General features: G+C 46.6%; 1 protein-coding gene across 1 annotated transcript in view; it reads left to right on the plus strand.

The window, feature by feature from the left end:
- The window catches only part of MAEA (macrophage erythroblast attacher, E3 ubiquitin ligase), a 153,293-nt gene that overhangs the window by 96,019 nt on the left and 33,726 nt on the right, over positions 1–23,548 (plus strand). The window lies entirely within an intron of this gene.

The raw sequence follows: 23,548 nt of genomic DNA on the forward strand, positions 1-23,548 counted from the left end.
GATAGCGGCTCTTGTTGGTTTGTTTTTTTTGCTTTTTTTTGTTTTTAATGTTGTTTAATGTAAATGTAATATAATAACTTAAAAAAGGTTGTAACTTTCTAGATATATACAAACTACCAATATTCTATAATAGTATGTGCAGAATAGCGAGTGCAGCTCTGGAGTATTATACAGGATGTATCTCAGGATCGGTAATGTAATATATGTACACAGTGACTGCACCAGCAGAATAGCGAGTGCAGCTCTGGAGTATTATACAGGATGTATCTCAGGATCGGTAATGTAATATATGTACACAGTGACTGCACCAGCAGAATAGTGAGTGCAGCTCTGGAGTATTATACAGGATGTAACCCAGGATAAGTAATGTAATGTAATGTATGTACACACTGACTGCACCAGCAGAATAGTGAGTGCAGCTCTGGAGTATAATACAGGATACAACTCAGGATCAGTACAGGATAAGTAATGTAATGTATGTACACAGTGAGTGCAGCTCTGGAGTATAATACAGGAGGTAACTCGGGATCAGTACAGGATTAGTAATGTAATGTATATACACAGTGACTGCACCAGCAGAATAGTGAGTGCAGCTCTGGAGTATAGTACAGGATGTGTAATAAAATTACTCTAAAAAGTAAACTTGTCATTTTACAGTTTAGATAAAAAATAACAGAGGCTGAAGATACTGTGATAGGGGTTATCGCATTCTCGTATATATTTGTCCGTTAAATCACCTAACACATTTTCCATTGTGATTACTATAGAAAAATAATGCTTGAGGCAATGGTGTAGCGATTGGAGAGGAATATGATCCTGGCTGCTGTACTTAGGATGGATTGGAGAGGGGAGAGTTTAGTAAGGGGGAGACTGATTAGAATGAATAAGGCTATGTTCACACAGGGCATCTTTTGCTGCTTTTTGGAGGTCACAAAGATGCACCTAAATACATGCATTTCCTTCTCCCAGCAAAGTCTGAGATTTTCAGTTTGCTGGCCACACTGGACATCTTTTGTTGGCTGCGTTTTTGAAGATGCAGCATGTCAATTCTTTTTGCGTTTTTGAGCCCTTCCAGTCAATAGATTAGACTTAAAAAAAAAAAAAAAACGCATTGGGGGAAACGCGGTAAAAACAATTACGTTTTTGATGCAGTTTTGCCGCGGTGCGTTTTTGGTGCATTTTAAGATGCACTGACAAAAAAGATGCTGCGTGTGAACATAGCCTAAGAGTCAACGGTAAGAAAAGGGTGAATTTTGGAGATGTTTTTGAGGTCTGGGTGACCTGAGCGATCGGATGTAGGGGGTGAAGGAAACAGCCGAGTCAAATATAACCTCAAGACAGCGGGTGTGTCACTGGGGAGTAATAGTAGAACCACACACTGGATTAGTAGAGGGAGGAAACGTGAGAAGTTCAGTTTTTGACATTCCATTTTAGATAGAGGGAGGACATGATGGTGGAGACAGTGGACAGACAATCACTGGTATTTTGTAGTAATGGAGGGGTAATGTCTGGAGAAGAGGTGTATAATTGGGTGTCATCAACATATAGAAGGTGCTGAAAACTGAATCTACTGATGGTTTGTCCAATAGTGGTGGTGTATAGAGAGAACAGAAGGGGGCCAAGGACTGAACCCTGAGGAACCTTACAGAAAGGGGAAGGGGATCTGGCAAAAGATATTAAAGTAGTGGTCAGATAGGTAGGAGGAGAACTAGGAGAGCCGCGTTCTTGAGGCCAATACGATAGAGCGAAGCATCGTGAGGAGGAGCCGGTGATCCGCTGTGTCGAATGCAGCAGAGAGATCCAGGACTATCCGTAGGGCGTCGTGACCATTAGATTTAGCTGTTCGAGGACTATAGACTTTCGGAAGAGCAGTTTCAGTAGAGTGTAAGGAGTGGAAACCGTATTGTAAAGGTTCAAGAAGAGTTATCTACGAAAAAGCAGATTAGACTGGACTTGACCACACGTTCCAGAAATTTAGAGATGAAGGGGTGATTAGAGGCAGGTCTGTAGTTAGCAGAGCAGTTCTGGGCGAGGTATGTTTTGTTTTTTTTTTTTAAGTAAAGGTGTATGCTGGTTTGTTTGATGGAGGAGGGAAAGATGCCGGATGAGAGATGGAGATTAAATATTTAAGTTAGGGGAGTGGGGACAGCCAAGGAAGGAGATATGAGGGAATAGGGTCACTGGTGCAGGTAGTAGGGCAAGAAGATGCGAGAAGTCTGGTAACTTCTTCTCTTTGCATCTTCTCGCCCTACTACCTACTCCCCGGTTCGAAAACAGAAAGTGAGCTAGATGAAGAGCAGGAGAGAAGAAAAGAATGTATGATATTAGGGGATCGGGAAAAAATTTCATGTCACGTATGGTCAATTTTTTTCATTGAAATGATTGGCCAGGTCGTCAGCGTGGAGGTTGGTGGTTGGGGGGCCTCCACTTATGGACTGAGGAGGCAATATAAAGTATCAGTCGTTTAGGATTGGTGATGAGGGTGTTGAAGTAGGCTACAACACCCTCCAAAAAAAAAAAGGTCATCGATATATCCAGAACAGGAAGACATTTGGTTCCATCTTCTGATTACAAAGCTCCTGATGCTTCGCACTTCCACATTTGTGCCGCGAGTTCCTTTACACAGAATGATCTGATTATTTTCTTTCGGGGGGGAAATGAGACGAGAGGTTGTACATCAACAGGTGGCGACAGAAAAATCTGCGCTAATCAAATCTGACAATTGAGGTAATTTGCTAATGGTTTTCCTCTCTCTAATGAGGCAATAAACAGCGGCGAGTCAGAGGAATAGAAGCGGCCATACCAAATGATTTTGATAGAGCGGGCAATAAAGGCGGCTCATCAGAGAAGGCTTGTTAGACTCGGGAATGATTTTATTTTGATAGTGTTATGACCTTGGATTTCACAATTGGAAACAAAAAGCGGAATATCTTATTTTTATGGTCGCAGATCCCCACAAGGAGCTCCGTGTGTATCTGCTGCTTCATGTGATTTCCATCAGGGTTAATCATGTTCTTGCATTTATTCAATTCCCTTGACTTAAGCACCACCATCAAATTCTGCTGCAACACCTACACAATCCCGAGTTTTTTTGGGGGGTTGCCCTTTTTTAAATTTATTATATAGACACAGGTTAAAAACCAATGGCGGGAGGCCGATATCTGAAATATTTAGTGATGTACCAAGGTGGTCCCAAAAAAAAGGTAGAATATGAGCTGCAGTGGGCAAAAATGATGCCCCAATGTGATCCAGATTTTTGGGCTTACACGAGTTGAGTCACAGAGCCACCTGTTGACTGACTCAGACTTTCCCAATCAAAACCATGGCCATGGCTGCTTAAAGGGAATCTGTCAGCAGATTTTGGGTCTACAGGCTGCGGCCACCACCAGTAGGCTCCTAGAATACTGTATATAACTGTTACGTCACCACCGGAGTCTGCTCCAGCGACTTCTGCTCCGATCGCCAGGCGATGCCATGTTCCTTCCTTGGATGGTGCTGGTGATGGGAGAGGAGTCGATGCCAGCGGCACCGGTGGGCGCAGGCTCCGATCATCCACTGGGCTGGGTTATCTTGGGATCTGCAGTACCACTGGCTGACTGAGGGTGGCGTGTGTCTTCCAGCTGAAGTTGCCAGCGTTCATCTACAGCCAATGGGAAGACACCACACCCTTCTTAGCTCCCCTCCTGTCTGCTCACCTCTGCCAGAGATAGTTCTGATTTTCTGGCTCCTGATCCCCCCCTATTCTGTTTTGTGATTCCTGTGTGCTGATTACCGCTTGTTTCCTGACTACCCTCCTGCCTGCTGTTTTTGTACCTCTCTGCCCGATCCGGATTTGACCTCTGCTACGTTTTCTGATTACATTCTTGTCTGCCGATTCTGTCCCTGTTCTGCTATTCCTGGTTTGACCCTGCCTGTCGACTACTCTCATCGGACTGCAGCCTTCCACAGGTAGTGATCTCCAGGGCCCTGTGTAATTCCAAATCCCTGTATAGGGGTTAAAGGGTTTCAGGGTTCTGGGGGTCCTGCTTGGTTAGTGGCTTCCCTCTAGTCTGTCCATTACATCCCCCCTGAGTCTGTTGCTCCAGGAAGGCATAACAATAACATGATGTATATAAGAGCCCAGGCCACTGTGTAGAACGTAAAAAGCACTTGATAATACTCACCTAAACAGCCGCTGCTGTGGAGTTGGGTCAGAGGGGCGTCTTTGTTCTCCGGTACCAGTGCCTCCTCTTTCGGCCATCTTTGTCGTCTTTCTTCTGAAGCCGGAGTGCGTGACGTGTCTACGTCATACACACGCTCCGATCCCTGCTCAGGGCAGATCAAAGTGCGCCTGCGCATGACCTCAATGCCAGCGAGTGCGGATGACGTAGGACGCGTCATCCACCCCGGCTTCAGAAGAAGGACTACAAAGATGGCCAAAAGAGGAGGCGCCGGCACCGGAGAACTAAGACGCCCATCTGACCCAACTCCACTGCAGCAGCCGTTTAGGTGAGTATTGGTGTGATTTTTATGTTCTACACAGCGGCCTGGGCTCTTACATACAGCATGTTAGAATGCTGTACATAAGAGCCCACTGGTGGTGGACGCAGCTTATAGACCAAAAAACTGGTGACAGGTTCCCTTTAAAAGCTCAAGGAACAGACTTGCCCCAGAAGAGGTGTCCTTGGGATGTCCATGACACTTGTGTTTGGATTGGCTTCCTTATTATGGCTAATATGAGACCTTTATTTATTTATTTCTACCCTAAACTTTGGCAAAGGAAGGCCACCAATCCCAGACGGTTGTGAAGACTTTTTTGAGGGCTTTTGATAGACCAGATCAGTAAGGGTACTTTCACACATCCGGACTTTTGCTCTGCGGCACAATACGGCGTTCTGCAGAAAAACCGCAACCGGCTTTTGTAACGCCGATTGCGGTTTTTTTTGCATTGACTTACATTAGTGCCGCATTGTGCCGTAGGGGCTTGCGTTCGGTCCGGTTTTTGCCGCATGCGGCAGATTTAGCCGATGCGGCGGCCGGATCGAACGTACCCTGCAACGTTTTTTGCTCCGGCAAAAAACACCGCATCGCGCCGCATCCGGCCGCTGCGGCGCATTTTTCAATGCATCCCTATGGAGGCCGGATGCGGCGCGATGCGGAAAAAACCGCATCCGGTCGCCGCATGCGGTATTTTCCACTGCGCATGCTCAGTAGCATGCCGCAACCGGAAAAAACCGGACCGGCCGCATGTAAAAACTGATGCAAAGGATGCGGTGTTTTCACCGCATCCGTTGCATAGTTTTCACAGCCGGATTGAGCCGCAGGGCTCAAACCGGATGTGTGAAAGTAGCCTAAGCGATAGCTGTCATCACGTGTTTCCTTCTTCAGTCAATGTATGACTAGTGCAAAAGACAAAACTTATGTCTGGTGGAAACCCGGAAAAGAAAATGGAGTTACTTCTATTCTTGATCTACTGTTCATTTTCACTGTTCTTGAGTTTGGTCAAGATGAGCGAGTCTAACTTTTGAGACTTCATCATTGGATCTCTAGATTAAATTGAGTAATTTTTTTAAATTTTTTTTTTTGTAATGTCTTTACCCATCTTTATATACTAAAAGTACTGGGCGTCCTTTTTGACCTCAGTTGGATTGGTGTGTCTGCAAACTCAAACTGGATTTTCTTGTCTTTTTTCTACTTTTTAAAGGGGTTGTCCACAAATTGGACAATCCCTTCTCATTCCCCTTGTTCAGCCCCGGAAAAATAAATAAGCTTATACTCTCCTCCGGTGCGGTCAAGGATCCAGCGATGTCTGAAGCCACGTTCACAGGGCCCTCAAAGACATTGTTACGACACGCAGGCCCCTTGACCTATTGCTGCCGGCTTCCTTCTTTCCGCCTTCAAATGTTTGAACAGAAAGTCAGCGCGGTGCTCACATCCTGCTCAAACGTCCAAAGGCGGGGAGACGGAAGCCACCACTAATGGGTCACTTGGCCTGCGTGTCATAACAATCAGTACTGGTTCCTTCTCTCCACCTTTGGACATTTGAGCAGGATGTTAACGCAGCGCTGACTTTCTGTTCAAATGTCCTAAGGCTGGGAGACAGGCGCTAATTGTTTGCGGGGTCCGCTTGTCATAACAATGTCACGTGGCCCGGAAATGTGGCTTCAGACATCATTGGAACCGCGGCCACATCGGAGGTTACTAAAGAATTATTCCCCATGTTCGCCCCCATAAAAATAAATAAGTAGGGGTTGTCCAATTAGTGGACATCCCCTTTAACTTCAAAATAGTCTGAAATCAAAGGCTCCTGGTGCTACTTTCCTCTGAATGTGATTGGAAGACCTACTGACCTCCACTGTTGGCAAAAAGCCCCTCGACCTGTCAACATATGTCTATTGGTTGGACATCCAGTCTATTTTATGGTTGACGCAAGCTCCCCTGACCAATCTCAGATTAGATGATATAATGTTGTGCTAATCAAGGTCAACTGTTTAACAATGCTCAATAAAACCAGAGCGAAAAATCTCTTGCCGTCATTACTTCTACATTAGAGGGACCCCTGCTCTATACGTTCTTGAAACCGATTTGTCCATTAGAAGTCCTAGCGATCTTCAACCTTTGCTATGAGACCACCAAGCTGTCCATTACTCTTATGTCTATTGGACATCCTATCTCTACTAAGGTTGACACAGTATATTATATTTTGACTCTTGTACACAAGGCTGGTCAAGCTACGATTGTCTAATTAACATAGTTTTCATTGTGGTCAAGAAACTCTAAGTTGGTTAAAAAAAGCTCAGCAGAAACTGGATAAAGAGAGTTTCTTGCTGTCATTAATTCTCCGTTGGAGGAATCCAAGCTCTACACTTCCCTGAAACCGATTCTGTCATTGGATGACCTACTGATCTTCAATGTTGACCAACTTTCAATCAACCTTGTGTTTGCTGGCCAGCCTGACTCTCTAGTAGGGTTGAAATTGTATTTCAAAGCTCCCCTGGCCATTCTTAAGATTGGACAATAAAATGTGGTGCTAATCGAGGTCATCTGAGTAATAGAAGCTCTGCAAAAACGTAAGAGGAAAAAAAATCTCCATCTCCTGTTGTTATTGCTTCTTCACTGGAGGAGTATTAGCTCTACACTTCCCTGAAACTGATCTCTTCATTGGAAGACCCACTGATCTTGAATATTTGCCAAGAGAGCACCCATATATGTTAGACAGCCAGTGGGATGTGGAGAATTGGCAGGTGCCTGTCTGTGCGGGCGGCCAGGTGCCTGTCTGTTACGGCTACCGGATGCCTCTCTGTGCGGGTGGTCGGATGGCCTGTTGACTGTGCTGGCAGAGGAAGCTGCGGTGGCTGTGCGGCGGGTGTCCTAGAGGGTCTGTCCGCGGTCTGGGCTTCAAATGATGGTGCCCAGAGTCCGCGTGTACGCAGATAGAGCTCTTGGATGGGAGCTGCATCTGCGCACGCGCCGCTCTGGGCTGCATTTCTTTGAAGGCCTGACCATTGACAGAGCATCTGGAACACTCGCTACAATGGCCTGCTCCACCACACAACCACCGCAGCTTCCGCTGCCAGTACTGACCCGCCGCCGCTGAGAGCGCAGCGTCTGCCTCCTTTGACCCCACTCCACCATCGCTGCCGCCCCCCTCCGGAAAGACAACACTGGAGTTTAAGGCAGAACCCTTTTATTTATTTATTGTTTTATAAACCTATCTCTAAATTTAGGGTGCGTCTTATAATCCGGCGCGTCTTATAAAACGAAAACACGGTATATAAAAGCTTCTCTGGATACTCTCCCATTTATTGTGGGGGATAATTGAGGTTAACTGGTTAGAAAAAGCTCAAATACTTCAAATCTCCCAGTATGGTTCCTAGTTCTACATTCCCCACTAAAACAGTTTGGTCATTGGATCATCTACTTTTGCGAATGTTGGCCAAGATTTGGACACCATGTCCAGTAGTGTTGCCACTGTATATAAATCTTCCTCTTGCCAGTCTAAGGCGGGCTTTGCACACTACGACATCGCAGGTGCGATGTTGGTGGGGTCATGTCGAAAGTGACGCACTTCCTGCGTCGCTCTCGACATCGTAGTGTGTAAATCCTAGATGAACCGATTAACGAGCGCAAATTCGTCGTAATCTTATCGGTGTAGCGTCGGCGAATTCCATAATTACGCTGATGCGACGGTCCGATATTGTTCCTCACTCCTGCGGCAGCACACATCGCTGTGTGTGAAGTTGCAGGAGCGAGGAACATCTCCTACCTGCATCACCGCGGTACCCGTTGGCTATGCGTAAGGAAGGAGGTGGGCGGGATGTTTACATCCCGCTCATCTCCGCCCTTCTGCTCCTATTGGCTGCTTGCCGTGTGAAGTTGCAGTGACGCCGCACGACCTGCCCCCTTAATAAGGAGGCGGGTCGCCGGCCAGAGCGATGTCGCAGGGCAGGTGAGTGCATGTGAAGCAGCCGTAGCGATAATACTCACTACGGCAGCTATCACAATGATATCGCTGCTGCGACGGGGGCGGGGACTATCGCGCTCGGCATCGCAAGCATCGGCTTGCGATGTTGCAGTGTGCAAAGTGCCCCTTAGGCTGCCCATACACATAAGATGGATGTTGGCTGAACAATGCTTTGGCCGATCCTTCAGTTGACCGCTATCTCCATCGTCCCTTCCATACACTTGAGCGCTCGCTCGGCCAAGTGTTTATTGTTCTCTACAAAATCGGACGTGTGTGATCAATCTCTATCCCAACAATCGGAGTGCCGGCGCCCTCATACTGTTTAGACCGTCCATATCGGCGGGATCAGCCAACATTAGTCTAATGCGTATGGGGCCTTAAGATTGAAAACTTTCAACGTAACGTTTACCGATCTCTGGAATCTCAAAGTTTGGTTAATGCTCGTCAGAAACTTGACGGAGAAAAGAGTCTCATTCCTACATTACTTTTTCTCTTTGATCTGTCTAGAATAAAAAAAAATTTGAGAATTTTTTTTTTTTTTTTTTTTTAATTTATTTTTCATTTTTTAATAGGAATATGAAAAGCATATGCAAATGGAGTCCTCCGATTATTTCAGATTGCTCCACGAAAATGAACAAAGTGCTAACCAACTAATTGATACCCTTGTCTGCGCGCTTTGTGTGTCTGTGTAAATGGTTTTATCTCTGCAAAAATCTGTCATTTAATCCCTTTCATGCAGCCCCTCATTATGGATCCTGCGACGTGATGAATAATTCCTGCCTGTGTATTATTTAGTTTTGCTGGAAGCTTTTCTATTCTACATGTAAAAGAGAACATTTCTCCGGGGGCCCCAGAGGGCAGCTCAAACACTGCTAGATAACACTGCAATTAGAAGAAATCAAAGTAAATATTGCCCGGAAAATCAAATGCTATTAAATAACGGCTAATTCTTTCCCAGACGTTGGCCCTTTACCCTTTTGCTCTCCGAAGGCTGCATTTAAAGAGGTAACTTTAAACCTTAGGCTAGTTTCACACTTGCGTTGGGTTGAATCCGCTGGGTCCGTTGCTGCATCGTTTTGACGCATCCGTTATTTTTGTGGTGTCAACGGATGCAACGGGTCCGTTATTTCACAGGAATCCGTTAGCTGATTCCTGTGAAATAACGGACCGTTGCATCCGTTTGGCGTCCGTCTAACGGAATCCGTCGGCTCTGTTTTATTTCTTTTTTTCATTTTTTTTCATTCTGGGCATGCTCAGTAGAAATTAGCGGAATCCAGCAGCGGATTCTGTTGTTAAGCACTTAGCAACGGAATCCGCTATCATAGGGAACCATTATAAATTTTAACGGAACCAACGGAATCCGTTGGTTGGCGTCATTTTGACGTCAGCATTTAACGTTACATTCTGCGTTGCTTCCGCTCGGCGGAAGCAACGGAGCATCGGCCAACGGAAGCAACGCAGGTACTTTTGGTACAATCAGTCATCAATGCAAGTCTATGGGAAACAACGGAATCCGTTAACGGATTCCGCTGTTTCCCAAGACAGCGGATTGCGCCAAAAAAAAAAACAACGCAAGTGTGAAAATACCCTTAGCTTTGCTTCTTTTCCCCCAAAAATGCGCCACACCTCTCTGCAGCTTGTGTGTGGCATTGCATCCTGACTAGTGATGGGCGGAATCGCAGATAACCAAGCCGGCGGACCTAACCGGATTCCGGAATCCGGTTCCTGCCCGGGATTGATCCTGGGTATCTGGCCGAATTCCGGTCCCCATATAAGTCTATGGGGACTAGAATCCAGCAATTTAAAGGGAACCTGTAACCGGTGGACGGGGAAAGCAGTTCATATGCATGAAGGCTAATGCGTGACCCTGGAAATTAATGGGCAGCCGCGGGAGCAGTTACGGCCTACCCGGAGCCTCACTAAGGATAGTGCGCCTGCTCCTATCCCTTCTACCACCATTTTTAAAGGGATCCTGTCACCACTTTTTTGGCGTATAAGCTGCGGCCACCACAACCTGCCTTCATGCAGATGCACTGCTTTCCCTGTCCACCGGCGTCTGCGATTGGTTGTAGTCAGAGATGCCCCCACCTTGAGTGACAGCGTGTCAGCTGACTGCTTCCAATCACAGACGCAATGCGTGCCTATAATGGTATAAAAATTGAAAAAATGGCGTAGGGTCCCCCATATTATGATGCCCAGCACAGATAAAGCATATGGCTACAGGCTGCAGCCCCCAGCCATGCACTTATCTTGGCTGTGCATCAAACGAAGAGGAACCTCATGTGACTTTTTTTTTTTCCCTTCCGCCCATGACAGTACCACCTGAGAGGTTGTGCAGTCGTGGGCTACCGAAAATCCCATTACCGGTAAGTAATTAAGCTTTTTATTTTCTTTAAATATTCAAATAAATAATTTTAAGACATGGTTTCCCCCCCCCCCCCCCCCCCGATTTTGATACCCAGTAACGACAAAGCCCTACAGCTGGAGGCTAGTATCCTCAGGCTGCGGAGACCCATGGTTATTGGGGGCCCCCAGCCGAAAACTAGTAGCCTGCAGCCACCCAGGATTGTCACCATTAGATAGAATCAAATTAAACAAAAAAGTTCAGCCTGCCATTCACCATACGACCTTTCCATCAGGGTGCACTGAAGAAAGCAGAAGGAGGGCGGTCCACCTCCTCAGGAAAATCCGAATACAAAGAAAAAAATCCAGCACCTGTAGTCCGATCTTCAATTTAAATAAAACATCCTTTTATTGGAAACATGTTAAAATATACATGTATAGATAGAAAATCCTTACTATTTATACATGTATATTTTAACATGTTTCCAATAAAAGGATGTTTTATTTAAATTGAAGATCGGACTACAGGTGCTGGATTTTTTTCTTTGTATTTGGACATCAATTAGATACTCTTCCCGATTACCCTGGTGCGGCGGCAATCTGGATAATAAGAGGTTAATGGCAGCCCGCAGTTTAGTAATGGGATGAGTCTGAGACCCCCACCCATTACTAATCTGGAAGTGAAAGTAAATGAACACAAACAGTGAAAAAATCCTTTATTTGGAATAAAAGACAAAAAAACTACGTTCTTTTAACCACTTTATTAATCCCCAAAACACCTCCGGACGTCCGACGTAATCCACATGAGGTCCCACGACGATTCAGCTCTGCTACATCTGAAATTACAGCGCGCGATCATGGAACATGTCCGAACACTGTAACTGCGGACAGAGAGTGAGCTGCGATTAACGGTGATGTCACTCAGGCAAGTTGTGGTCACAGCTGGAGGTTCCCATGGTCCTCCACCTGTGTCCAGAGGTAACCTGACCTCAGGGTACTTCATTAAACTCAGTGATACCACCTGAAGTCTGTCCATCACTAATCCTAACCCTACTAATTTTTAATAGGTCTGCGATACCAAACATAGCAATGTTTCTGAAAGAAAGCGGCCACCTTTTTCTATTTTTGCACAGCCACTGTAATAACTGTTCCATAAAGTTATCCGGAACAAACAAGTTTATGGCATATTTTTTGCTCACCGACCTCCACCGAATTGATATTTATGGCCTTCCCTAATAAAATGTAGACTGGAGGTTTATGGTTATTATCAATTTTGGAGAATTTGGCTAAAGGCTGCTTTACACGCTGCGACATCGCTAGCGATCTCGTTAGCGATGTAACACGCCAGATCGCAAATTCGATTTGCCGAGATCGCACATGTGACCGGCGCTATAAAAATGACCTATGTGCGATCCTGGCAAATCTTATCTGCGATCTGGCGTGTCACATCGCTAGCGATGTCGCAGCGTGTAAAGCACTTTTAAGTGTTTAGAGTTGGTCTACATGAAGATAGAACTTTTTGGGTAAACTACACATTCTTTTATTATATATTAGGGAAGTACAGCACTTCTAGGGTTTATGGGTGCTTGGATGGGGTCCCACCCCTTAAATACATAAAAAATGAAATCTGGCACTCGTCTTCATATGACTACAGTCCAATAATGTGCAACGTTTCTGCACAAAGCTCACCGACTGTCATGGCGGCATCGTGCTCTGTTTCTGTTCTCATTGGAGAGTCTAACACTTCATCCGATGATTTCTCTGGTATTTCTGATCAACTCCGGCAGACTCTGGTATCGATCTGCTGTTTGCTTCTTCATACACAGGCTAGCAAGAGTTAACTTCTGCTAGCCTGCTCGTTAGGCTTCTTTGCTCACATCTTGTAAGGAAGCCAATCACTTACGCTTCTCTCATTTTTAGGCTGGAGGAAATCTTCTACCTATGCCAACTATAGTTTATGCTGTGTTGGTCTGTGAGTTGTGGTCTCTCAGATTTGCTGGAGAAAGTTACTTTGTGTTTGTTGTTGTTCTGAAGTTACCAGTCATCTTATTTCCACCCTGCTCTTGTTTTTCTCCTAATCTCTTATTGTCGTATACCTCTGTGCGAGCGTGTTGTATGACAGAGTTTTGGTTTCATCTATTTCTGTGGGTTATATGACACTCCGGTCCCAGCTCCCCTGGGGGAAAGGGTATAAGATCAGGGCTTTTTAAGAGCAAGGTCAGGAAAGAGACTCAGACATCCCCACCATTAAGGGTATCTCTGAGAATAGGGATAGCACAGGGCCACCTAGTCTGAGGGTCAGCTTATGGACACCGGTATCCCGCAATCCACAGAGTCCCTCGTGACAGTTTTGCTGTAAAATTACCTTCTTCATACATGCACAAAAATAGCTGGACCTCTATTTCAATATGTATGGCATAATGATGTGGAAATGCAACCTTCGACATTGATATTGAAGTATTTATACATGGAAGTGAAAAACTATGGGTATGGAATTACGATCCAAGCCAACACAGAGGACTCATAACTGGAAACCTAGAGACCATGTTGAAGTAGGTTGACCTAAGCAGCTGGCGTGCCAGTTGGACTGGGGTGTTGTAGCAGAGGTGTCTTGGTTGAGGTCAGTGAAGGTAGTACAGACAGATAAAAGTACCAGTAAGCAATGGCAAGCTACCATGTTGATGGTCAGGCCTTTTTGGCCATGAGAGGTGGACAACAGACCCTATAGTTCAAACTTGGTTGATTAGGCCCACAAAAGCTTGAAATGCTGGGAACATTATCAGTACAGGACACAGAAAGCAAGTAGTAACTTCCAAAGTTAGTAATGTCTTAAAGCTATTTATTGAGTCAGATATTGACCTACAGGGTAGCTACACATAAGTGGCCCTAGGGTAACCATTCACTTTCTTCTTAAAGAGATTTAATTTGCATACTTTATCTCAGGAAACATTGCCTTGAAGACTCCCTACACTAGGTGGATCTTCGTAAGGAGATCTACTAACCCTCTGAAAGATCTATTTTCAACTAATGGCCCCCATACACATTAGGGTAATGTCAGCCAATCCTTGATGGTTTGGTCAACACTCTGTGTATTGGGGAGTTCCGGCCAACTGATCGTTGTGGAAGATGTTGATCGGCTATGACCAATTTTGGAGTGCCGATCTTTCTTCTCTTGGAGAAAAGCTGCTGGCGAAAATGCCAAACCGTGGGCAATATGGAAATCACACCTGAAAACAGATCTAAAGGGGAGAAGTTGACTCAATCTTTGCTTCTGAGAACTTTAGACCCAAAATTGTTGAAAAATATCAACAATCTCAAGGTTACAAGTCCATCTCCAAAAGTCTTGAAGTTCCTTTTGTCCACGGTGTACCATATAATGAAGAAGTTTACAACCCATGTCATAGAAGTTAATCTCCCTGGATGTGTACGGCAGAGAAAATTTGAAAGGTTGGAACACAGGATCGTCTGGATGGTGGATAAGCCTCCCCAATTAAGTTCCAAAGATATTTTTAGCTGTCTTACTGGTTTAATTTTGGCATGCACACTAATCCTACACATACCATCCTAATTGTCTGTATTTCAAATTATGAGTCTGATATATGTATGTGTACCGCCCCGCGCTCGGCTGCAGCCGAGCCGCTCGGATCCAGGCTCGTTGGTGGGTAGCTCGAGCGCCTCTGGACCCGGGGTCACTTTGCTCTGAAAGGGGGTGCTGGCGTTTTTGGTGGGGGTTAGGTAGGTGCACAGCCGGAGCCGCGCTTGAGTTCGTGATGCCACCCACGGGATGTGGTGAAGGTAGACACCACCGCTGCAGTTACGGGGCACCCAGGGGAGATGTTATGCAGCAAGTTGTTAACCCCTTTGTGGGCAGGGATGGTGGCCCCGGGACCCGTTGGTGAAGTAGTTGGGCGGTGCCAGGGCGGTGCACGGCCGGATGGCACTGTTGTACTCACTGTTATTGACACACACACCAGTCTCTGGTAAACCAAGTTGATGGTGGTCGGTGCCCGCAGCCGGCTGCATCTGGTCCCCCACCCGGTTGGTGGTCTCTGCCTTTTTCCTGCACCGTGTTGCTTACTTGGGCTGCCTGCGCTTCAGCGACGGGAGTTCGCTCCCCGGCCTTATGAATGTCGGGAGAGCCCTTTTGCCTGCAGACGCTTGGCCATGGGATGTCTCTGCCTGTGCGGTGGCTTTCTATCCCCCTCGTTGGGCTGTTGTCTTCAGTCGGGATTTGGGTGGGAAAGGACCTATAGTCCAGACCGCAATCAGTTAATTAACACAGTCCAGTGGATTCTGGACCTCGTTTCAGGGTCTGAGTACCCCCCTGTGTGCTCCGGTTTCCGAGTCGGTTCCCCGGGTTGGTACCGGCGGGCCACTACCCTGTTCCGTTCCACCGAGCCATCTTCCCGGCTCCTGCAGGCTAGGCCACCGTCTGCCTCCTAGCCAAGGTACCAGGGCTCCGACCCCGGCACCCGTCAGACTGCTGCAGACCTGGGCACAGGCCTGCTTCCACTCTCCTTCAATCCTGTCATCTCACTCTGACTAACAACTAACTGACTGTGTTTCCTGCCTCAGGCCCTCTGAACTCCTCGGGGGGCATGGCCAACCGCCTGGCTCCGCCCCCTGGTGTGTCCATCAAGCTCTGAGAGAGGTGACTAGGGTTTAATATTTGGCTGATGACACCTTATTGGGGAACAGGTGTAGTGCGGGGGTCTATCTGTGACTACCTGGCTAGTCCAGGGTGTCACACATGCATACATAAACCATGTAGTAATCCGATCCAGTAGTCCTGATCAGAGCAGGAAATAGGCTGCCTTTATTTGAGGAACTTTAAATACTTATTGCAAGTTTCTTGGATGTAATCTAAGGGTCCATATTTTTTTTTTTTTTTTTTTTTTTTTACTAATGTTCAAGCTGCAGTGAAGAAACTTAAACAGATATTTATATATTTATATATTTCATAATTTCCTAATGAGCTGAATCCTCTTTTAAACCACAGGAAAGTCTCACAATGTCTTAGAAGTCTTATGATGTCTGAGTGCAGATATGGATGCTGTCCACAGTGTAAGTGCCATATTGAGTACTGTTATTTTGGGTATCTTCATATAATCCAGTCCATAACAGGTTCAGTATGCATCACTGGAGGTGGCCGTAGCTTATAGTCGCCAAATCTGGTGACCGGTTCCCTTTAATTAAATGAAACGCTATGGCAGGATACCCAGGAGGACCCCACTGCTGACAGAGAATAAATAAAGCTAGACTACGGTTTTCTAAAATGCGTGAGTAAGCAATAAACTCTTTTGGAAAGTTATTGTTTGAACAGATGAGACAAAGATTAAACTTTTTGGTAAAGCACGTCATACTACTGTTTACCGAAAACAGAATGAGGCCTACAAAGAACAGAACACAGGACCTACAGTCAGATATGGTGGAGGCTCAAATATGTTTCGGGGTTGTTTTACTGCCCCTGGCACTGGGTACCTTGACTGTGTGCAAGGCATCATGAAATTTTAAGATTACCAAAGGATTGTAGTGCCCAGTGTCATAAAGTTGGGTTTGCATCGTAGGTCATTGGTCTTCCAGCAGGACAGTGACCCCCAAACCTACTTCAAGAAGCCCCCAGAAATGGATGGAAACAAAGCCCTGGAGAGATCTGAAGTGGCAGCAATGAGTCCAGATCTAAATCCTATTGACACCTGTGGAGAGATCTGAAAATTGCTGTTAAGAGAAGAGAAGACGCCTTCAGATATGAGAGACCTGGGGCAGTTCATAAAGAAGAGTCCAAAATTCCAGGTGAAAGGAGAGGAGCTTGTGGATGGGTATAGGAAGCGACTTATTGCATGTATTTATTCCAAAGGGTAAAGAGTGCAGCCAAATATCAAGTTAAGGGTATAAACCATTTTGTCCTGCCCATTTTTGGAGTTTAGTGTGAAAATTTTGTCCATTTTGCTTCCCCTCCCCCTCTCTTTTTTTGGGTTGTTCGAATACACACAAAGGAAATATGTGTATAACATTTTCTGGGAGAAATACTTCTTTTTATGGAACCATTTCTAGGGTGCCAACACTTTTGGCCCGGACTGTATGTATCCTTTCATTCTATACCTTTCCGTGCTTGTTATCTTGCTTCTAAACGCCTTAAAAACATCAATGTGAACTCTTTGGCACATGTATGTAAAATGAGGCCACGCGTTGCGTGCCATTAGGGGCGCAGCGCGAGGAGGTCAATGAAGCAAAAGGTTCCTTTCCTACTGATCACCGAGATTCATCTAAATATAAAGAAGCCGCCCGGTGGCAGCCATCATCAAGGAGCCACACCAATAATGGTTTGCATCAATTTTCTTTCCCGAAATGGAAAATCACTGGAGGATTTCAGAATATCGTACGTGATGTGGATGATGAAAAAGTGGGAAATTGATATGGAATGTGTGTAGAAAGCCGTGTTTAACGAGTAGAGGGCCTCTCACTGCCGCCAATTGGGGAACCCGTTAAAACCTTTGCACATTATTTGCCTATGTGGTGTTGTCATTCATTGGTGCATGTATTTGAGACCTGTAACGCCTACCTGGAACCACAGACTTCAGACAGGCTGTAACGGACGGGCTAGAGGAAAGCCGCTCACAAAGCAGGACCCAAGAGAAACCCGAAACCCTTCAACCCCTATACAGGAATTTGGAATTGCACGGGGCCCCGGAGAGCACTACCTGTAGAAGGGCTGCACTCCACATGAGTAGTAGCCAGGCAGGGTCAAACCAGGAGATGCAGAACAGGGACAAAATCGGGCACGGACGTAATCAGGAAACCAGGCAGAGGTCAAATCCGGATCAGGCAGCGAGGTACAAAAACAGCAGGCAGGAGGGTAGTCAGAGAACAGGCAGAGGTCAAACACAGGGATCACTATACCGAACCTAGCGGGAAGGAGAAGGCAGGAATACAAAACTATATCTGGCAGTGACCAGCAGACAGGAGGAGGAAATAGAAGGGTGTAGTGTCTTCATATTAGCTGTAGCTGAATGGTGGTAACACACGCCACCTACAGTCAGCCAGTGGTACTGCAGGTCACAGAGAAACCCAGCTTAGTGGATGAGCGGAGCCTGCGCCCACCAGAGCCACTGGCATCGACTCCTCTCCCATCACCTGCACAGTGCACGGCGGGAACATGGTGGTGCCTGGTGATCGAGGCAGAAGTCGCAGGAGTGGGCTCTGGTGGTGACGTGACAAGACCTAAGACACCAAAGTGGTGGAGCAATTTCTTTAAGAAATTAGAGCTTTTAGATCCTTCCATTATTTCTTCATATATCCAGTCCAGAGAATTATACTTTTAATGGTATTTTTTTGAGTTTTGGAAAACCTCTCACCCTGGCTGCAGTCTGTTTTTAAATAATATGCGCTTTAGTCGCCCTCCCCAGGTCCAATGCTGAGACTCCAGCACTGCTGTCTGTCTTTCTGCAGCTCTAACATCACCTCTACACCGCTGCAGGCAATCGGTGAGCTGAGTGGGTTGTGCTGTCAACTGCTGAGCTGAACGATTGGCTGCAGTGTTGTCAACAAGTGCTGCAGACAATAATGTGTTCCGAAAAGTGTTGCAGGCTCTGCACTGGACCCGGGAAGGGTTTTTGTTAACGATCGGGAATGGATAGCCTCTTTTGGGTATGTGCACACAGTTTTTGTTTTTCGCAGAAAGTGGAAACTCCAAATCCTTCTCCAAAAAAGAAAATCTGATCAACAACTTGGAGATTCTGTTCCTCCAAAAGCGCAGCTATTATGTGTGAGGCACCGTCATGTGGTTTCTGGCCATAGAAGGTCACAGCATTTGGCTGCGCAGAATGCTCCCTGCCTTTCCATTGTTCCTGCTGTCAGTATTCATTGGTATAGGTAGCTTTCCTGCTGGATCCATCTCTCCCCCTTTTGGATCCAGCAAAATCTCCACTTCCACCCAGCTGTTGAGTATTCCATTGGTGTTTAAATTCCCCTTCCGTCCTTAGAGTGGTGCTGGTGATATATTCGGTTACTTCATGCCTTAGTTGCAAGCAGGTGGCTTGTACTCTCTGTGGTGTCATTGCGGAAAGCTCTGCTGAACTTCAACCTAAGTCATCTAATGATAAGTAGATCATGCTTTTCCCCCTTGTGTCTTCTATAGTGTTTAGTGGGGTTGACGAAGAGCCCATCCCATTTATTCCCTATTTAGGGTCCAGCACTAGGGATACCTAGGGTCAGGTATCCGGCTCGGTGCATAGGTGTGGAACCTATCTATGGTGGTGAGGAACCCCAGGGACCAGCAGTAGATTTGGTCAGGGGGTCACCATCTTCCCTCTCCCTAGACACAGGGTTTCCCTTCCCTTTCGCCGTACGCTTGGTAATTCCCCGTACCTGTGCACATACCCAAATCTGTGGTTTTAAATAATGTTACTCATGGAGCAGTGCAACTGTGTGTGATAGTTATTGGAAACTTTTTGTTATCCCATGTCCCCCCTCTCCCGTCCCCCAATCCGCTACTCTGCAAATTCTCATGTGGTATCAATTAGGCGATAAAATCTGCAAACCATTTGTTATCATTATTTTGCAGTTATTTAGTTAGAAAACGGAAATACAAAGCTCAAGTACGTAAGATGACAGAAGCCCTTGGGAACACCGATGCCTCAAATTTGGGTTTGGTCAACTTTCTTCTCATCCTTAATGGTGTATTCTAAGGTTTCCAAGTTATCCCCTATTTATGGGATAGAGGGTAATTTTACGATCCCTGGGGTACGACCTCTGGGGCCTCCTGAGAACAAAGACTTTGAGGAACCCAGTGACCTAGAGCGAGGGTCAATCATGTGCGCTGCCGCTCGACTCTTAATGGGATCACCGGAGATTGCCGAGTGCTGCCCTAAGCTGGTCTTCAGCGCTTCCATTAGAATGGACCTCTTGGACCTCTGCTTCATTCAACGGGGGCTCACGAGTGGAGATAACTTTCAAACTTGAGAATACCCCTTCCAGATATTCCTGGATAGTAGACTTGTTACACCCTTCATTTCGGTTCTGGTTTGCTCCCACACCCTTCACTTCTTCTGTGAGGTTGGGGAGTAAGTCATCTTTGATTTTTGATGACTTCTTAAGGACCCACTTGACCATTTCATGAAATACTCTTTTGAAAAGCAGCTATATAGTCAGGTGCGTTTTTAGTATTTAGTTTTAGTATTTTCGGACATTGTAACAGTAATCAGTAGTGATGTGACGGGTACTGTATTAGCATACTGTTCTTTAAACTTTCTTAAAATTGTCCTCTTTTGTTCCAACAAACTTTACATAAATCAGTAGCACAAGCATATATAAGAAGCTACTTTCTATGACCCACAGTTTCTCCTCTTGTACTCATACTTCACTCTGTTAAAATGCTAAAATTGCTCTTCCTCAAGACTAGATGAACTGACCACTCACTAAGGGGTCAGGTTTTAGGTTCTCTTTTAGTGGCCTTCAGCTTAATCTCGAGCCATGGTGATTGGATGGATGAATGTTTCTGTAGAAAGATCGATCTTGTGAAAGCCTGAATAGGTCAACCGGGGTCTCCTCAGCCTAGATGGGTCCACCGGGGTCTCCTCAGCCTAGATGGGTCCACCGGGGTCTCCTCAGCCTAGACGGGTCCACCGGGGTCTCCTCAGCCTAGACGGGTCCACCGGGGTCTCCTCAGCCTAGACGGGTCCACCGGGGTCTCCTCAGCCTAGACGGGTCCACCGGGGTCTCCTCAGCCTAGACGGGTCCACCGGGGTCTCCTCAGCCTAGACGGGTCCACCGGGGTCTCCTCAGCCTAGACGGGTCCACCGGGGTCTCCTCAGCCTAGACGGGTCCACCGGGGTCTCCTCAGCCTAGACGGGTCCACCGGGGTCTCCTCAGCCTAGACGGGTCCACCGGGGTCTCCTCAGCCTAGACGGGTCCACCGGGGTCTCCTCAGCCTAGACGGGTCCACCGGGGTCTCCTCAGCCTAGACGGGTCCACCGGGGTCTCCTCAGCCTAGACGGGTCCACCGGGGTCTCCTCAGCCTAGACGGGTCCACCGGGGTCTCCTCAGCCTAGACGGGTCCACCGGGGTCTCCTCAGCCTAGACGGGTCCACCGGGGTCTCCTCAGCCTAGACGGGTCCACCGGGGTCTCCGCCGTTATCTTGATAGTATGAAGACATTGAGTTCCTGGTCTTCCTCTTCGCCTTATTCCTTCTACTCTTCCTACCATGATGTCCTTCTCCAGTGATTGTTTTCTTTTGTGTGAATGAAGGGTCCAAAGTAGGCAAGTCGTAGCTTGGTGATCCTTGTTCCCAGTGACCTCTGGCTTGATTTGTTCCAAAATGATTTGTTGGTTCTTCTTGCCATCCATGGTATTGATCATATCCTACAGCTGCTTATTAAAGGGGAACATTAGGAGGCAGAAAAACTGGGAGCCTTTGGGTGGCGGATGGCTGCCATATCTGTCCAGCTTTTTTGCCCGTACATCTTTAGTTATGTTGGATTTTGAGACCCGGAAGTGCACGTGTCTACGTCCCCTCAATCTATCATTATTAATGCTTGCGTTGCGTCTTGGTTCGCCCGGGGCTGTTGCGGATAACTGTCATATACTGAATGTTTCTATTGTGAGGGCTTCAGTCCCGAGCCTCCGGAAATGCATCCACTTTCTTTGTGCTGGAACAAGCTCATTTTTATGTTAATACAAACATTCGCAGGACGTGATTATTGTGTTTGCAGCACATTGAATTGTACCGCTCCCCGCAGAGGAGAGGGGTTTTTTTCGTTTTTTTTTTTCTATTTCTTTTCTTGAAGAATGAACCGTCACAGCGTGACATATTTATGCGGTTCCAAATAATCTCTGTGGATGCCAATTCAAAATAAATCAGGTTCATCGCTTCCTTCAAGACGCCCCGCTTCCCTTCCTTGGAGCTTTCAGAAACGTTAGGTTACAACAGTTAATGCATCTGAAAGGCGCTGTCTTTCATCCGTACATCGGGCCGTCTCCGAGGGGCTCACAATGGTGGCGGCCATGTTGTTTGCTTAACTGACGGTTAGGCCATAGGCCAAATCTTTGCTTCCATGGCCTGTTCTTTCAGGGAATTGACTATACTATACTACCCGCCTTTTATTGGCATTGCACCTTTTTTGAGTCTTCGATCTATAGATGGCTGACAGTGATTTCTTCTGCCCCTACCTCACTACCAAACACCTCTACTCTGGACTCTGAAGGAGAGAAGACTAAGCCACGGCCTCTTCCCTTCCTTTAAAAGGGAATCTGTCAGCAGATTTTTGCTATATAAGCTGAAGATAGCATACTGCAAGGGTTAAAACTTAGAATGCAAGGATGCCTGCCTTGTCACAGTCCGATCTGTTGCTTATTTGCTACGTTTAATCAGCAGGACAGTTACCATTACAGGGCAGTCAGGCACGCCCCCTCTTTGTCAAGAGTCTGGTGTGGGCGGGGGCAGCTCGCTCAGCTCTGCTACATGGCTAAAGCTAAAAATTCTGATTGTGTCAGAACGGCTGCACCCAGTAATCTAAGTGATACATCATTAGGGTACGCTCACACGAGCGTATAACTCGCATGAGTATCGGATCGCATCACTCGGTGCGGCCGCACACTCTCCGGACACGAGCATGTCAGCCGCATAGAAATACATGCAGCTGAGCCGCTTCTGTCAGCAGAGAAGCTAGCCGCGCCGGGTGATGCGGTCCGATACTCATGCGAGTTATACGCTCGTGTGAGCGTACCCTTAGATTCAGGATCTCTTTGTCTACGTCACACTGCTCTCAGATGAGATAGCAAAAACCTGCTGACAGATTCCCTTTAAGGGGGCTGAACACTTTATTTTTCCATACGTGCTGGAAATGACACATGAAGTTAAGTATTATAATCTTATGGGTAGATCTGTTTCAGTATAATTTATATACAGCCGTCCCTTGTTTTCTCAATTATTGTTCCCCAAATGCGGGAAGGTGCTCCAGTACCGGACAGCAGGATTTGCCACTATGAACTAATTGCAGAGCTGCATTTCTCTCCTAACAGTAGGTGCACACAATTAGAGATGAGATAAGCTAAACAAGACGAAGAGAAGTGCACTTCTCATGGACTAGTCCGGCCCAGCCAGCCAGTATGGTGCCCATAGAGGTGTGACTGACTTGTCTGCGGTGCCCCCTCCAGTTACTCCCATTGCTATATATTCCATGCATGTGCATTTACAGCCATGATTTTGGACATGTGCAATGAATTTCTGCCTACATGCCACTCAGCGTCACACTATGCATATCCCAGAAGTATGACCGTGTGCTTCCGCCTGTGAGCTTAAGGAATTTTAGATTTTGAGCCCCAGTGGGGACAGTGATGATAATATCTTTAAAACCCTGTGGAATACGTGTCATGGTTCAGTTTGAAGATTCAATCCTGTAATCTATTGCTTCCTGTTCGATTCCTCTGTCTGCTGGGCTATTGCCTTTTCTTCCCTGTCCAAATGCTGATGGTTCCGATTGTCTTTTGCCCTGCTTTCTCAGTTTGTATTTCCCCATTGTGGTCTGCCCCATCACTGGTTCGCTCCTCTCCAGGTGTTTCTAATTTCCCCATTGTGGTCTGCCCCATCACTAGTTCGCTCCTCTCCAGGTGTTTCTAATTTCCCCGTTGTGGTCTTCCCCATCACTGGCTCGTTCCTCTCTAGGAGTTACTAACTTCTGTTGTGGTCTGCCCCATCACTAGTTTGCTCTTCTCTAGGTGTTTCTAACTTCCCCGTTGTGGTCTGTCCCATCACTGGTTCGCTC

This window comes from Anomaloglossus baeobatrachus, chromosome 1 (assembly GCF_048569485.1).
Source record: "Anomaloglossus baeobatrachus isolate aAnoBae1 chromosome 1, aAnoBae1.hap1, whole genome shotgun sequence".
Classification (NCBI taxonomy): Eukaryota; Metazoa; Chordata; class Amphibia; order Anura; family Aromobatidae; genus Anomaloglossus; species Anomaloglossus baeobatrachus.